The sequence below is a fragment of the Mastomys coucha genome, unplaced genomic scaffold (assembly GCF_008632895.1).
Source record: "Mastomys coucha isolate ucsf_1 unplaced genomic scaffold, UCSF_Mcou_1 pScaffold7, whole genome shotgun sequence".
Taxonomy (NCBI): Eukaryota; Metazoa; Chordata; class Mammalia; order Rodentia; family Muridae; genus Mastomys; species Mastomys coucha.
Window position 1 is genome coordinate 33,203,749 of NW_022196913.1, and position 18,233 is coordinate 33,221,981.

At 42.3% G+C, this 18,233-nt stretch overlaps 1 long non-coding RNA gene across 2 annotated transcripts in view; it reads left to right on the plus strand.

Moving 5' to 3' along the window:
- Window positions 1-18,233, plus strand: part of LOC116082393 — a 28,213-nt gene that overhangs the window by 6,322 nt on the left and 3,658 nt on the right. The gene's annotated exons all lie outside the window — the stretch shown is intronic.

Genomic DNA, 18,233 nt, shown 5'->3' on the forward strand with positions numbered 1-18,233 from the left:
GAAACCTTCCTTGAATTTCCCACATCTACCGAGTTTCCTAGGTGCCAGCTTCTGTTGCTAGCTGTGGTCCAAAGCATTTCCACTCAGGAACAATACAAACTCCTATGATATGGTCTTGCCTTGCTTCTCAAGGATCTGCGCTTTTCTGCCTTCTGGGTTCTGGAATTTGGTTTTCTCATCTCTTTCCTACCCTTTCCCCTTCTTCTTCCCTTCATCTTTACCTCCTGCCCACCTCCTCACTTACCTTGGGTACCTTTTTCTTTCTTTCTCTGCCAGGAATTGAACCTAAAGCCCCTACCCACTAGGCAGTCCTTTCTTAGTCTTCTTATCCCTAGAAATACAGCAGATGGCTGAAGTTATAGCAGGAAACCACAGCCCTTAGACCTAGTAAATGTGACCATTGGCTAGGCCCTAAACTTCATAGGGACTCAGCTTGCTCTAGTTTGGCTCTTGTCAAAATACAAAAAGTGAATGGAAGAAGCAGATATGTCTACCTGGAGCCTGAAGTGCTCTGCCTGTTCCGACACTAGAGTCTAAGGTCGCTTCAATGCTTCTTTCCAAGGACCATCATTCCAAGAATAAGCTATACATGTGTTCCTAGTTCTCACAGGTGGAGGAGAAAGGATCCTAGGTGGCCGGAGTGTCCACATATGTAGGGAAGAACGTTTATGATGTGTGAGAGAGCCAGGAGTGTACAGGTGTCTGGGATGAGGCTGAAGGCTCTAAGCCATATTGCTGAACTTTCTGGTATGAAATGCAACATGCAAGGGAGAACCATAATGTGATTATAGTTTGAAAAAGGTGTATTTGTGAGAGTCAAATTGTATAATTAACATGCTGACTTACTGTGGACTTTTTCTACATAGTATAAAAGACTCTTGGGGAAGCCCCCATCTATACTCTGGTCTATCTGGCTCTTACAAACACTGTCCTGCGCCACAACTGGAAGAAACATTTGGAGGTTTCTCCAAGAAACTAGTTGGTATGTAGTTTTATTTGTGGGTAACTCAACTTGGAAGAGAAATCTAGACAGCCTATTTGAAAGCTGAGGTGTACAGTCTATATAGTTTTTGAAGGTTACAAATTACTAAGCTGTGAACATTCTATGTTCTATTTCCATTTGTCCTAATGAATTAAAATAATTATTGCCTTCTTTCCTCTTTCTTTCTAACTGGAAAATCAAAAAAAGCACACTTGGTTTTATATTTAATGTAGCCCCTAGTCCAGCAGCCTGATGAATTAGAAAGACAATGGCTGTCACCGGCACATAGAAAGGGAACCGAAAGAGCCAGTGTTTTGAGTTACCTAACGACCTAATCTTCCTTGCCCTGTACTGAATATTGCCATCACTAAACAGATAAGCTTGGAAGACAGAAGTTAAGGAATTAATAATCAGTGGAAGGACAGCCATCTCTTCATAAAATAAAACTTAGTTTCCCCAGTTGGATTTTCAAAAGGGAATTCAAGCGATACAAAGAGAAAAAGATTTAGGAAATGCAGGGAAGTGATGTGCTAAGACTATGAAAGTATTATACACGCACTAAGGTGTACCTGTGTGCAGCTGAATGGAAGATGACCCAAATACCACAATGACTGCTATAATGGAGTCTGGAGCCAGATGACCTGGGTCTGAATTCTGACCCTACTGCTTCCTATCTTTATGGCTGGACCACATGTTGAAAGTTGGTGTTGGGAGAGATTAATGTCTTTTTTGCCAGGGTGGATTAGTGGTCACGGGAATGGCCTAGGTGGGTGGTGATAAAGCAAAGTGGCAACTATGCCCCTGCCATCTCCTCTGCAGACATTGTGAGGTCCTTGCCTGAAGCCAAGAATGGGCTGGCACTCTGCTGTCAGACTTCGGGAACCATGGGGCAAATCAGCATTATTTCTTTATAAGTCACTCAACTCAGGTAGTCTGATGGCTACATAGTGAGGACGCTGTTTGCTTCTTCAGGCCTTACAGGGAAGACTAATGGTGTCTTTCCCATAGGGAAGAAGGAAACTCTCACTAAGTAAGAATCTGTGAAACAGGAGAGAATGTCCGGCAGGTGGTGGGTGTAAATAACAAGAACTACAAGACTGAGAAACTAAAGTGCAGGGAAGTTATCAACCTGCTCTCAAACACACAGCAGATTAGTGAACTAGTTATGATGTGACAGAGACATCCAAACCTCAGGAAATTTTTGAAAATTGCACATTGCCCAAGATAATGATTTTGGTCAAAACACAGATTTGTATGATTTGCTGTATCTCTAAAGGAAAACCAAAGGAACTCTAAAAAAAAAATCACACAGTGATATACTGATACATACTGACGTGTGTGTGTGTGTGTGTGTGTGTGTGTGTGTGTGTGTGTGTATGTGTGTGTGTGTGTTATACCTTCTGTATTCAGCATTTCTTCTATGTTGTGATTTTACAGGCTTTTCTAGCCTGTTAATTATTTAAGATTTGTTTTTATTGCAATTATGTCCATATGTCTGTGAGTGTATAACTGTGAGTTCTGGCACCTGAGGAGATGAGAGGTTCAAGTCTCCCTGGTGCTGGGGTTATAGGAGGTTGGGAGCGGCACAGTGTGGTAGCTGGGAATTGCTCTTAATACTGATCTGTCTCTCCAGCCCTGAAGTTCATTTTTAAGTTCCCAATTAGTAAGTCTATGGAGATAGGCCACAGTCATTATTTTCCTCATGTGTTAACTGTTTTGGAGAAAGTGCGAGTGATATGAGATTGTACTTGTGTACACACAAACACACACCACACATATAAACACATGCACACACATGTACCTATGTATGTGCACACACATACAACCATCCTTGTACTGGGCCAAGGAATAGCATGATGAAAATAACAGAGGAGTAAAGAAAACAAATGGGAAAATATACAGCAGTATAAGGAAAGTCACCCCAACCACTGTCCTCTTGCTTTTAAGTCAAGCACCAAGCCTGTCATTCAATCTTGTACATGTGAGTACACTCTGAGACTGACACTACATTTCATATTCTGTGCTGTAAATGATCTAAACATTCAGTATATCAAGGATATGTGATGGGGATATACCTCAGTCCCAGAGTGCTTCCCTGTCATGCACAAGGCCCTGGGTTCAATTCCTAGGGCTGCCAAACAAACAAACAAACAAAATAAATAAATAAAAATAAAAAAAAAAGAATGTGTAACAGGTCTCTTGGAGCTTGTGAGATGCCTCCTAAAGGTGCCACCTCAGCAACCTGAAATCGATTCCTGGAACCCGCATAAATGTGGAAGGAGAAAAGTGATTTCACAAAACTGTTCTGACCTCCATGTATAGACAGTGACATACATGCCTGCATGTGTGCACACACATAATAGATAAGTAAATAGAAGTGTGTGTGTGTGTGTGTGTGTGTGTATGTGTGTTGTGTGTGTATGTGTGTGTGTGTTTGTATGTGTGTGTGGACTGGCCTGGTATGGCTCAGCATGTAAAGGCACTGCCTCCAGCCTCACAAACTGAGGTGAATTTCCGGGACCCACATGGTGTGCTGGGTTCTTGCACAGTTCCTAGGGTTTGTCCTAACTGCCGTGGTGAGGGAGTAAAAATAAGATAAACACACAGTCAGAAGCGATGGGATCAGATGGACTGGACAGCCCCCTGCAAAGCTCTGTGTGTTTCTTAGATCTAGTTGACCTGGGGTTATTACATACAGGCGCTGAGGCTTGTGGGCCTTGGCATGGCTGTGCCCTTGGTCAAACAACGCAGGACTTCACTCGCTCCCAACAGTGAAGGAAAGAACTGATTTTTACTTTTGTTTTTTGGCAGTGCTAAGGATTAGACCCAGGGTCTTGTGCATGTTAGGGAAGCACTCTAGGACTGAGGTATATCCCTAACACGTAACCTTGATATACTAAGTTTTAATTTTCCTCTGATCTCCACACCCTCCACATGGCACACACACTCTCCTCCAAACAAAGAAAATGCTTAAAAACAAAACAAAACAAAAACCTGGAAGAAAAGCCTTGTGAAAGAAGGGTATACTTCTTAAACTCTAATTTTTTTTTAAATTGACTCTTTTAATGGCTATATATTATCCCAATGAATACTCCTCTAGTAGGACATTAAGTTTCTGTAGTGCTCACTATTATAGATGTAGACTGGTGACTTATTCAAATATTAGTGTATGATACTGAGAATATTTTGAGACTAAATTGCCTGATTTGTAGGATGTAGATTTCTTTTAAAACCACAGATGTATTTCTTCCCTGTACTTTCCAAGGGTTCCCTGCAGATTTAGATCCACCTTCTGGATGCCTTGGTCCCTGAGACAAAGCAACAGGCGCTTGCTATCAAAAGCATGTTCCTGAGAAGGTGAGTGACAGGAAGCTCAGCCAATGAGAACTCATACGCAGGATGGAGATGATGGAGACTTTGAAACTTGCAGAGCATCTGGGATGTTTGGAGATAGCAAAAGAAAATGTGGTTTCTCACAAGGCTGGGATAATAGAGCCTATAGGGATAAAATGAGGTGGGAGACTGGGAATGCCAGGAAAGGTCCTGGACCCCTGTGGAGCAAGGACGTGTGAGATCAGCAGAGGTGTTGGCTGTGACCATATGTGCATAGAAGCCAACTGGGAACTATCTTACCTAAGTGTATATATGGGCTGTTTTCTATAATTCAGAGGGATGGAAGACAAAAACTCAAAGTAGAAACAGACTGGGTACCAAATCTCCATGTGATCATTTCCTTAGGATAACTTCCTGCAAACAAAATGAACTTAAGACTCAGAATGACCCAAGGTTTTCTGTGTGTATCATTCTCTGTATTTTTATTTTTCTAGTCTTTGATACTTCTATTTATCTCTGACAAAATGTTATTAGGGAAAGGTGGGAGAGCAAAATTAGCCAAGCTAATTGATCATTAAGTATAATTGTCCATTAAGTACAAATTTCCATTTATAATCTATTTCATCCCAGGGGATTTCAATTATTTGATTGCTTTATTGATACTCTGAGGAGGTAATCATTTAAGTGTGTAAACAAACAATATAAATTTCCACACGAGAAAGAGACAAATATTTATCAGTTATGCATATTGTCAGGGAATCCTCTAGAAAGGTGAACATAGGTACTAGAATAAACAGAGGTGAGTCTCATCTCAAAACCCAGCTACCACCTCTTGGTGACTTCTCAATAGCTTCAGGACACAAGCCCATTTTGTGCTCAATGGTTAGGTCTATGAACTTGGCAGAGTGCCTTGACTTCCATGAGCCTGTGATTCTTCTTTTCTAAGCAGTGGATAATGTTAAGACTCGTCTCAGAGGGATTCTGGAAGAAATAAAATCATTAAAACTTGGAACCTTCTAGAAACATTCCTGGTACCCCATGAACCTGTAGACTCTTCAGGAACATGGAACCCAACATCTAGCCTCCTGCCTTACCTGACCCTGTTCCCTCACTGTAGGTAGGCCCCAGCTGGCACGAGGGTCTTGTCCTTCCCTTGGCTCCCACAGTCTTCTTTTTCCTACCTTTCTAGGCTCCTCTGCTGACTTTCCTCTTCTCTTCCCCATCCTTGTCTGGCTGGATTCTTCTGGAGAAGCGCTAAGCATTGCTATTCCCTGCTTCTGTTTATTCCTTGTCCTGGCAGACCAGCATTGGTAAGAAGATAGTGGTTTTCTCTGTAAAACCCTTCAGTCTGGTCTGGACACATTTCTCGGGGCTACTTGTGATAATTAGCAGAGTAACTTAATTGCTCTACTAGAGGAATGATCCCTGAATCCAGGGAGCATGCACATTTGTTGAATCTGTCAGCCCTTGTCCCCTGTGGTCATCTTAGGTGCTTAGTTACTGTCACTCTCATTCTGTTTTATTTCTCAGTTTTGGGGATCCAAGCCAGGGCTCTTCCATGACAGACAAGCAAGCACCCTAACCGGTGAGCCTCTACCTCAGAATCAAGCATCATCTACTGAGCAACTTCACTTGTTATCGGACAGTGTAAAAAGGCCAGGCCAGGACACCTCATCTCGCTTTTGTTTCAAGCATTTGGCCTACATTCCATTAGACTTACAAGGAGCAAACAAGCCAGAATTAGGAATACTATCACAGATGTTCATGAATCATAGTGTCAAAAAACATGTCACTCGGTACCCAGGATGGATCTTTCTGATAAGGTTACCTACCAGGAGCGTGGCAGCAGGATATTAGGCAAAAAGTGTGGCATTCAGATCTGAGCAGGGCAGGTCCCACTCAGCTTTGCAGGTGAGCTTGTGTGACTCCAAGAGGCTACTTGTTTGCTGTCTCTGGGTCTCATCTGTTAATTTAAAATATATATGTATATGAATGAGCTGGGGATGGTTCAACCAGTAAAATGCTTGCCCAGTCAGACTCACATTCTGAGTTCAATTCTCAGAATCCATGTGAAAAAGCAGGAGCTTGGCAAAAATATGACTGTAATCTCACAACTGAAGCAGAGATAGGGCATTTTGACCACATTGTAACCTATCTAGCAAGTTCAAGACCAATGAGAGACTGTGTCTTTAAAGAGGAAGAAAGAAAGAAAGAAGGAAAATGGCAGACAGTGCCTAAGGAATAGCATCCACTTTCGACCTCTAGTCTCCACATGCATTGTATCCAGGTATTCACCCACCCATCCCCTCATGCACACACACACACACACACACACACACACACACACACATACACACACCACACACACACACAGGCACACACAGAGGCACACAAACATGTATATAACTATAGCAGCTACCTTGTAATGTGGGGATGTTTCACCATAGTACAGACTTCCAATATTCCAATATGTAGAACATCAGCTCCTAAGTAGATGCTCAATAAAAACCTGTTGGCTCTATGAAAAGAGCTAAAGGCTATTGATGGCACGTGCCACCGAGCCTGGTGTGGGCTGAGAGGAGTTGCTAGCTGCTGGAACCACCACAGAAACGACAGACACTGTCCTGCTTCCCTCTGTGGATCTAGAAGTGCAAGATGGAAAAATAAAATAAAAAGACTGGAGAGATGGCTCAGCAGGTAAAGGTGCTTGCTATTAAAATCCGATGACCCGATTTCCATCTCTAGAAGCCACATGGTAGCAGGAAAGAACCAGTTCTAGGAAGTTCTGTAAGTTGTTCCCTGCCTCTGCATTCATGTTGTGGTACATATCATCCCTGCCCCTGACAATAAATACATGTAGTTTAAAAAAAATCAGAAAAAAATAAGAAAAAAAAAAAAGGAAGGCGTTGGGGAGGTAGGGACAGCAGCTAGGTGATGGTGGCACATGCCTTTGATCTCAGCACTTATGAGGCAGAGACAGGCAGATCTCTGAGTTCAAGGCCAGCCTGGTCTTCTATAGAGTAAGTTCTAGGATGGTCAGGGATACTCAGAAAAATCTTGTCTTGAAAAATAAACAAACAAACAAACAAACAACAAAATCTTAGACAAAATTGAACCAAAAATGGACTGGCAAGATGGTGGGAAAAGTTACCTGCTATTAAGCTGGACACTGGAGTTTGATCACTAAAACCAAGTGACGGGAGGAGACAAATGACTCTTATAAGAAGTCATACATATATATATATACATACACAATACATGGAAGTCATAGCACATGCTTCTTTCATTCTAATACATATACACAGGTACACACTCATAAGGAAATAATAATAAATGTAATTTTAAAAGAACTTTTAAAATGTTATTTATTTTTATTTAACATCTATTGGCATTTTGCCTGCATATGTTTGTGTGAGGGTGTCAGGAGCCCCGAAGCTGGAGTTACAGACAGCTGTGAGCTGCCATGTGGGTGCTGGGGACTGAAAGCAGGGCTTCTAGAAGAGCAGTCAGTCCTCTTAACTGCTGAGCCCATCTCTCCAGCCCTAAAAGAACTTTGAAAATGTGTGTGGAAGAAGTTACTTATTATGTAACAAGCCCTGGGTCATATAAAAGACTGTAGTAGAGGAAAATGTCCTTAGATTAGCTTAAAGCTAATTTTTAAAAAATGGCATAGAAAGGGGTCCTCTCCTCTATCATTCTCTTACATGCTAGTCAACATATCCATGACCTGGACCTTTGAGGCTGTATGTATAGTTCAGGCCACAGGTGCACAGGATTGTACCACATTTGCACTCCTTGTACACATTCACCATGCTGCAATGTCTCCTTCCTAGACCTGGGACATGGAGGCCTTCCTGGGATCGCTGATCCACTGCCATTATGGGTCCTGGTGTAGAAAGTCTATGTTGTAGTGGGAGGCAGAACTAAACCGGGTGATCTCCATGCACTTTGCCAAGTGCTTTGTAAATGTGTTTATAAAAATAAGCACAACCTATAACCTTGTAGTGTATTCTGTCTAGGGAAGTTTTGTGGCTGTATTGTGAAATACCCACAGCATGTTCAGGTGATTCTTTCACATCAACCTAGTAGATCTCAGATTAATTTAGAGATCCAAATGGGTTGGGTAAAGTGAACCATTATCAGTTGCTGATATTTTGCTCTTCCCTTATTTATTGAGTCTTTTTTTTTTTTTTTTTTTTTTGACCTACCTAAAACCAATTGTGAATAAGATGCATAACATTCCTCCTAGAACTGGGGAAACGAAGAAGACAAAAGTTTCTGGGGAAGACTGGGATGGGGTACGGTATGGCCAGTGATTCTCGTGTGTGTGTGTGTGTGTGTGTGTGTGTGTGTGTGTGTGTGTGTTTGTATGTCTCTCTGTGTGTTTGTGTACATAGAATATTTTGGAGATAGGGTTTCAGGTTTCCTAGTCTTGAACTTACTATGTAGTAAAAGATGACCTTAATCTTCTACCTGCTCAGTGTTAGGATTATAGGCATGCATCACCATGCTTATGTGGAGCTGAGAATAGAAATCAGGGCTTCATGCACACTAAACTAGCATTCCACACCTGAGCTGTATTTCTAGCCCATAATCCTATATATTTTTTATTTCATTTTTTTTAAAAAAAGATTTATTTATTTATTTTATGCATATGAGTACACCAACATTGCTCTCTTCAGACACACCAGAAGAGGGCACCAGACCCCATTAGAGATGGTTGTGAGCCACCATGTGGTTGCTGGGAATTGAACTCAGGACCTTTGGAAGAGCAGTTGGTGCTCTTAACCTCTGAGCCATCTTTCCAGCCCCCTATTTCATTTATTTATCTAACCTAATCTCTCTCTCTCTCCATCCATCCATCCATCCTTCCATCCATCCATCCATCCGTCTATCTATCTATCTATCTATCTATCTATCTATCTATCTATCTATCTATCTATCTATCTATCTGGTGTGTGTGTGTGTGTGTTTGTGTGTGTGCATGGCACATATGTAGGGACCAGAGGATAAGTTATGGAAACCTCCTCTCTTTCTGGGACATGGGTCCCAGGGATTGAACTCAAGCTGTCAGGCTTGGCAGCAAGCACACCTCCCTGCTGAGCCATCTCTCTGGCTCTATCCTGTATTTTTATTGTATTGTATGGTACTTTGAGAGGTCAAGAATGGAGAGCTTTGTATTAGTGAATCAAATAATCATATACCTAACAAAATTACTGAATAGTCTTCAGGTTCCAGAGGTAACCAAGTCTCTATATCTCTAAGGCAAGAGGGTGTTTCTCTTCTCAGATCTCCTTAGAGTCGGGAAGGTTTTCATATGGTCTAATGAAAGGACTGTTCTTAAGGAAAGGACTATCAGTTGACTGATCTGTGGCAGATAATCACAGAATATCCTGACACTGGTTCCTAATGGCTTTTTCTTTCCTGCCTTTACTACAGGTGCTGGGAACATTAAATCTTCATGACCTGAGGACAAGAAAATTAAAAGTACTCATTGTCCAGTAGCTACTGAGGTTGATGGGACACAGGGCTGTGTATTCATGTGACCGAATGATGACTGGTCTGGCTAGCTGTATTACTTTCTCTTTCTTTTATTATGTACAGATATGGTGCCTGCCTGGAGTGGCAGTACGAGTGTCCAATCTCAAGGAAACAATATGGGGCTGGATCCCAAGGCCACCTGTTCTCATTTTTTTATTGCTGTTGTTGCATGTGTATATGTGACATATGTGCATATATGTTCATGTGTTTGTGGTTACACATTATATGCAGGTGTGTGTGGATATGTCTCTGTGTGGTCATTGAAGAAATTAAAACAGGAAAACTGGATCGTTATCGAGTTATGGTTTCTGTGTGTCAGTAACCCTGTAGAAAGAGATGAACACAGTGAATGGGACAGAGAAACTGCACTAGGTAGCCATTCGCCACTTAGCAAATGCTTGACTATGCTATTTTAGGTCAGCATGGACCTTCTGTGAATAAGGAGGTGTTTCTATCAAGTTCTGCAAAAATATATATTTTTTTAAAAAATGAGACTCAGGACTCAACATAAATTGGAGTGCTTACTGTTCTTGTACAAAGCTCAGTTCCCAGCACTTGTGCTGTGTGGCTCACAACACCTGGAACTGCAACTCTTTTAGTCTCTTCTGGTACCCAAACACACACACACACACACACACACACACACACTAAACAAATAAACTCAATTTCTCTTAGCAAGCAAAATTATCCTTGGAACCGACATTCTTAAAGCAGATATATTAAAGCCACGTCTAGCATCCTGATTCTCAGGAGAGTGAGGCAGAAGGACTCTTGTTACATTTGAAGCCAGTCTGGGCTGTATAATGAGTTCCAGGATGACAGTGTGAGGATTTGTCTTCCACTCCTACTCCCTAGCTTCCACTACAAAAAGAAACTAAGTAGCTGCTAAATTAAATGAGATAGTTGAGTTTGATTTTCTCTAAGGTTGTGTCTAGCTTCTTTGGGGACCATCTCAGAAAGCCTATGTAGATAAGAGATTAAAGAAAGATCATGGGATGCTAGGGTCATGGAAAGAGCAGGAAGCTAGCCTGAATGGCTCGCACCTGGCCAAAGCCATGCCAGTTTGAGCACTGTGATATGTTATTTTATAAATAGTTTAACTCAACCAATAATGCCAGGGGTATAAGCCTTTACACAAAGAATAAACAGCATGAGAAGTCTGAGTCCTCAAGGGATTACACCTTCAAATACTTAGATCACAGAGGAGGGGAGATGAATAACTGTGCCTGGCCAACCCTGACTTTGGAAATGAACCTGAATATCACTTGAGGGGTGCAAAATGAAGTTACCCATCACTGAAAGGCACAAACTGAACAGCAGCCCTTGTGGGTTATTTCTACCTATGATGCTTAGCCAAATGGGGAAGGCACAGGGAAGTCACTTCTGCTCTGCTCTGCTCTGCTCATTCAGGCTCACAGAGTAAAGCCGAGCCACAGTTTCCTCAGAAGAAAGGTGTTGGGTGTAGTGATGCCTTGACTCAGAAGGGCTTAGTCTTCCCTCCTGAATCCTTATGCTAGTTTCCTTTGGAAGAGATGTGAGATCCTGGGGACCGGATCCTTTTGCTGTAAGTCCATTTCTGAGACCATTGGTGAAATTTTAATTCCCCCTCCCCTGCAGGTTTAAAGACAGCAATGTGACCAGTGTTAGTAGTTTCTGACTTTGACGGTTGTACTGTGGTTTTATTAAAGAATGTCCCTTGAAGGTAGGAAAATTGCACATTAAAATATTTTAGATGAGAGGACAACAGGCCATGCACATACTCCCAGATGGTCCCGATCAAGAGTTATCCCTACGGCGGCTCTGACATCTCTGCAAACTTGTGATCATTCTGAAGAAGTGTGGAGCTGGCTATGATGACTTCCTTTTGTAATCCTACTACGTGGGAAGCTGAGACAGGAGAACTACCAGGAATTTGAGGCTAGTCTGCCCTAGCCACGTCTTTGCCTCTCCCCGACACCAAGTAACTCTAAAAAGCAAACCCTACAATTTTCCATTATCAAAAATAGACAACTGCTTTGTTTCTGTAGAGTTTGCCTGAGTATTAACAACACTGCCACAGGGCCTAAGAATGTGCTTGCCACCCACATTCAGGGTGGGTCTTCTCCCATCAGTCCCCTCTAGAAATAGCTTACAGACACACCCAAAGGTGTACCTCAGAAATGCCCAAGGTGTTTTTTATCCAATCAAATTGAAAAACTAATGCTGCATTGCATTTTATATAGATTCTTGCCTTGGGCATGCAGCTTAGTATGAGCGTTCTTGCCTAGTACACACAGGCTTTGGATTCGAGGCTTAGCACTGTATAAACCAGGGATGGTGGTGTGCCTGTAATCCCAGAGGGAGAAAAGATCAGGAGTTGACAGTCAGCTTCCACTAGTGAGTCTGAAACCGGATGGAGTCACATGGGACCCTCAAACAAAATAAGCAAAAAAGAAATCTTGCCCATGTTTTTCACTTACCTACAGCTCTGCTGACTCACTGTCTGGATCTCTTTTCCCATACAATGGGGTTCATCTTTCCCTCTCCATCCTTAGGATGGCTTCTTTGACCCTGATGGGAAACTGTGGATTGATTTAGAACCCAGTCCTGATTAAGGTTAGAAATACTTAAATGAAGGCATGCCAAATATTGGCTTGGGCCTCATGTGAGTATATGTGACCTTGTATCAGCAGGAAGGAACTTTCTAGATCAGCTTCTGGGGAGGCAATTAGTTTAAAGAAGACCCCTGGGCTTTGGTAACATGATGTCTACTTATGTGTGATGTTGGGTAAGTCACTTGAACTCTGTATATCTTGTGAAATGTGGAAAGTGTGTCACATAACCAATGAGATATTTTGTGTGAACTGTCGGAGACTTCTTGTATATAAGGTGCCTAAGCACACGCTGAATACCTTGAAGTGACTAGTGTGTCAGTTCACCCAGTACAAGATGCATTGATTCTCTCCAGTCATAGATATATCACACATTTCCTCATGGTCAGTGAGAATGCTCAGTAACCCATCATTTAGGACAGGCTATATTACTCTGCAGTAGCAATCACCTCCACATCCCAGTACCTTTAAGGAACAAACAGAAGTCTGTTATTTTTGAGATCCTGTGCCAGAGCCCCTGAAAGCAACAAGTGCTCACATATGCAAGCAAAACACTTATATGCATAAAATAAAGTAAGTCTTCTTTAAAATGCTGTGGTAGATAACTTTTAGAAAAATGACCCATTGTTTGCTTCGAGACTGATTATAAATTCTTTGGGGTGGGAGGACTGAGGGCTCTTTAGAAGACTTCTATCTGTTTTAAAAGGATAGATTTCTACCACATAGCCAGTAGCTTTCAGAGCAACCAAAAAGTCCATTATCATTCTTCAAGCCAAGACCACTTTAGACCCCTCTGACTTTTCAGAGAAGGCTTCCTCTCAGGATGCCTCAGCCTCCTTCTTAAGACAGGTGTTTTATGGTGCTGAGGCAGAAAGAGAAAGAGGTCCAGCTGAACTGGAGTGATTAGATGCTTGAGTCAGATAGGAAATTCAATTTTCCTCCCATTGCATTGGTAAAGACTAGCCTCATAGCCTGATATAAATGCGAGGAGCTAAAGTAATGTAATCCTTTGAACTTCTAAAAGGCAAATGACAAGTGAGAGCACTGGTGGCTCTCTGTCTACTCGGAGGGGACATTTCTAATCAGGTGCTATTAGAATTGTCAAATTTGTAAACCGCACAAAAACTTTGGTGGCCCATCCAGTGATATTTACAAATGATGCCCTTTTGAAACGAAGGTTGTGGTTCTATCCTACAATATACCCTGCTTTCTTTTCCCGATTTTTTTTTTAAAACATTTTTGCAGTGTTATGGCTCAGAGAAGTGTCATTGAATCCCACCAAGCATGAACTAAGTGCTTAGCACTTACTGATGGAGGAACACCACCATAAAGACATTACACTTGAAAAGTCAATGGATTCATGATTATATTTCATATCCAAAGTCACAAGGCCATGACAGAGCCAGAAAAAGAGTTTTCCTGTATATTGCCATTAACTACCAGAGTGCTTTTATTACTTCCCTGAGAAAACCTGGACTCAGTAAAGTTATTTATGTCTGTTGGCAGTTTCCAAAGGTGATTGCCATCTTTAGCCTTGGACTCTATTCATGCCCAGAATGTTTGGTACAGATATAGAGCAAAACAATGCCAAGCACAGTTAGAGGCAATATCCTACTGTAGTTACTCCATAGTGCCTATCCCAACAGAGAAAGTACAGAGCCACCACTCAGATGCTTCCTCCTCTTAGATTCAATTCCTGTTACTGCGATTAAAAGACCCCAGCTAAAGCAGCTTATGGGAGAAAGGGTTCATTTGGTTATAGTCTGTTATGGCAACAGGAACATGAAGCAGCTATGTCATTAGATCGACAATCAAGAGCAGAGAACAATGAATTACTGCAAGTGAGTTAGTGCTCAAGCTTGCTTTCTTCATTCTTACGTAGTTCAAGATGCCCTGCCTAGGGAATGGTGCCACCCACAGTGGGTGGGTTTTCCAACTTTAATTAATGTAATCAAGGTAATCATTCATGCCTGCATGTCAACCTGATCTAGACAATCTCTCATTGAGACTCTTTTCTCAAGTGATTGTAGATTGTGTCAAGGTGACCATCACATATTCTACAAACTTAATAGCTTTCCTATCTTCTTTGCTGGAGTCTGTGAAATATGATCAGGGCGCTATTTAGGAGGAGAGAGGGTACCGGCAAGAGGAGAATATCGATACCAGAGATGGGAGGGAGGAATGGGGGAGAGGATGAATGAGATTTAAGTACAGTGATAGATATGCATGAAAATGTCACAGTGGCATGGGGAGGTGACCCAGTATGCAAGCTTGAGGATCTAAGTTTGGATCTCTATAAAGAACATAAAATCTAGGAATGGCAGCATCTATCCATTACTCCACCACTGGAGAGGCAGGAGGAGATGGTTCTCTGGATCTCAGCAGACAGGCTATCTAGCTGAAATAGAGAACTACGGATTGTGACTGGCTTTGTCTCAGAAGGACAAATAAGGTGCAAAGAGATAGTGGAAGACATCCAGCATTGACCTCCAACCTCCACACAGGCACACAGGCACATGTATACCCCATATATACGAATACACTTGCATACTCCACACTAAACATATGCACATGGAAGCCTACTTCTTTGAGATAACTCAAATCTTAATAGAAAAGAATAGAGACCTGGTCTTATATAGAGGTTTTAGTCCCCTGCTCCTGAGAGGATTTGTAGACTAACAAAGAGCAAAATTAGTGTCTCTGAGTCAAACAGAAGCCCTGCAGTCACACTAGAGACCGGAATGTTAGCCTGCACCTTTCTTCCTTGCTTTGTTTTAAAATGATAAATTGGCATCTGTATGCAAAGAGGAAAATGGGGACAGGCTGAGCTTGTATTCTCAGCTGTTGCCCAGACCATGGGAAAAGAGAGAGACTTCAATTTCATTTTAGCATCCAGGAGACATCAGGTCCAATTTAATTTGATCCCCAAATGACCAAGCTGATTAATTGTCAAGTCTGGTTTTACTCCATAGTAAACCTTAATCTTTCATAATTTGCCATGAAATTAATGGGAGTTGGCTATTTCAGGCACGAATGAGGGAGGTCTAACAAACCTCCCCAGGCCATCTTTAGGCCAGGTGGGCATGGCCTGGCTGCACCCAAAGAGGAACAGGTGGAATGAAGATTAGGTCACATGGTGGGAAGCGGGTGGCCGAGGCCAGCAGCTGTTGAAATCCCAGGTGTGTGTGAGTTGGCAGGGGTACAAAGCCAGGAGCTACTAACAGCTCAAAGTCCCAGGGCTGTGCAGCTGCTCGCTTGGCGCTACTGTGGGCCCACCTGTAGTGTTGACGGGCACACCCCACTTTCTGGGGAAAAGAGCAGCCGCCGGCCCTTCTTAACCAGAAGGTTGCGGGGAGCAAACTTGCCCCCTCACTGACAAAAGTGAGTGGGCTTGAGATCAGACCCTCTTGGTTTTTCTTATTTACCATGCAGTCCTTGGAGGTCTAAAGAAAAGATACACATTTTCTTTCTATCCAAGAGCCTATTCCCAAGCACCCCTAGGAAGTGGGGGGTAAAAATAACCCTGAGCTGGAGGGTAAATCAACAGGCAAAGATATTAGGTGGGGGTGGGGAGACCACAAGGGATCAAGACCGAGAGACAAAAATAAAAGCTGCCCCTGCTGGGCTGGGGCAGTGTGTACAAAGGAGTCCTACAAGCCAGCCTGTCTTAGTCTGTCTCTGCCCGGGAACAAAGCCGGGCTTGTGGCTTTCACGGGATGGAATACAGCCTCAGCTCCGAAGAAGCTAGGCTTAGTAGCTGTCAATTATGCAGTGTCTTTTGACCTCGGAGCACAAAAGAGAAATGGGAGCGGCACATTCAAATGACAGCAGTGTGCATAGGTGAAGTAAGAGTCTCTGCTGGGGGTAGGCTCCAAAGCGTTGCCAGATCTCATTCTATGTTAAAGCCATCCTCCAGAAAACAAAACAAAACAAAACAACAACAACAAAACAAAACAAAACAAAAAAAATGATGAACCCGGCCATTGCCTTCTTGGTTCTCCTGTCTCTGCTTGTAAGTACAAATGGCAGAACTGCTGACCTGCTAGCACGTGATGTCACTCTCCTGTGTCCCTTGTAGAATCAGAAGCCCACTTTGAAGGTTTAAGGATTCTACATATCTGCTAACCCCACCCCAAAGGCACATGTTCTCAGCTTGGTTTGGGAAAGGGCTGAATGAGTAGTCAATGGTTTTCATGTGTGGGTCCCCAGGTCACTGGGGGTGATCCCAAAAGAGGATTAGATTATAGGACCCTGTTCCCTTTCTCTTACCTTTTTTTTCCTTCCTAACTATGGTGGCCGTGGCTTTGATGTCATTCGGTGAGAGTCAATCAAATCAAGAACTGGAACAAAAGCTGTGAACCAAAATATATTTAAACTTATTTAAACTTAAATCAATGCATCTTTTCTCTTTATGGGTTGGCTGTCTTAGGCATTTTGTCATAACTACAAAAAAACACTGATTAAAACAAGAAAATGACAGACAATATGAAAGTTATCACATTCTTGCCTCTGAATTCTGCAACCCCTTGGCTTGGCTCTGTGACTCTGACTACTACAGGATCTTAAGTAGAGGGTATCTAGAAAGGTTTTTCAGTTTTTGAACAATATAGTCTGGATGCATCTATTTTTGTGGCGGAATGAAGATATATCTATAATACATCTTTTGCAAAGGTAAAAGGCTCTGTGCTAAACATGCCTGAGAGGGACACAGAGAGGACCAGGGTCCTCTTTTGCCTGAGAGGGACACAGAGAGGACCAGGGTCCTCTTTTGCCTTGGCTGTTGCTGTAGGGACCAGCCTTGACACCAAAGTCAGGGTCTCTCATAATAGAGGACAGTTTTGTGGCTCTCAGACCTGAGTGGTCATCTGTGGTCATTCATAGGACTCTAGATTCAGGAAGTCTGGATGGGGCTTAAAGCCTAGTGCTCTGGAACCAGATGGTACTGATCCAAATCCCAGTTGGGCTGATCTACCTATTGGAGACAACATTGTTAGAACCCCTTGGATAGTATGTGATTTCTCAGATATACTGCCCTGAGATAACCCTTAATAGCTACACAGTGAACCCAATCTCTCAGCTCTGAAAGGGACTAAGAACTCATTGGATCAGAAGGTACAAATACTCAGTAAAGTTGACTCTCTATTTGGATTCTGACCAAAAAATAAGCATTAAATCATAGAACAGAATCTCTGTTTTTGTTTATAGTGGAATTTAATTATTTTTTTTAAATTTAATTTTATTGAACATATTTATGTGAAGTACTATGATCATTTAATACATGTATTTAATGTGTAATGGTCAGATATGAGCAATTAGCATTTCTTTCTCAAATATTTGCCATGTTTAAAATGCATGTTTGTATATATATATGTGCATGTTTGTGCTTAGAGTGTGCATGTGTGTATGCATACATGTGTGTGTTTGGGTATACACATATGCGTGGAAGAACAACCTTGGGTGTCATCCTCAGGAACACTGCCCATTTCCTTTGAGACCGAGATTCTCATTGGCTGGGAACTCACCAATTATATTACCCTGGTTGGCCAGAATGTCCCAGGGATCCTCCTCTCTCTATTGTCCCAGCTTCAGAATTGCAAGTGTAGGCTATCATATCCCGCCATGCATTTCTCCATGGGTTCTGGGGTTCAACTTCAGGTCTTCGTGCTTGCAATGACTGTGCTCTCTCTCTGATGCGGCATATATCATTTGTATTGGTAAACCTTTCAGGGGGATGGAGACTTGAGAAAGGATTGCACTCTAGCTCAAGATGCATTTAAGAATTTACT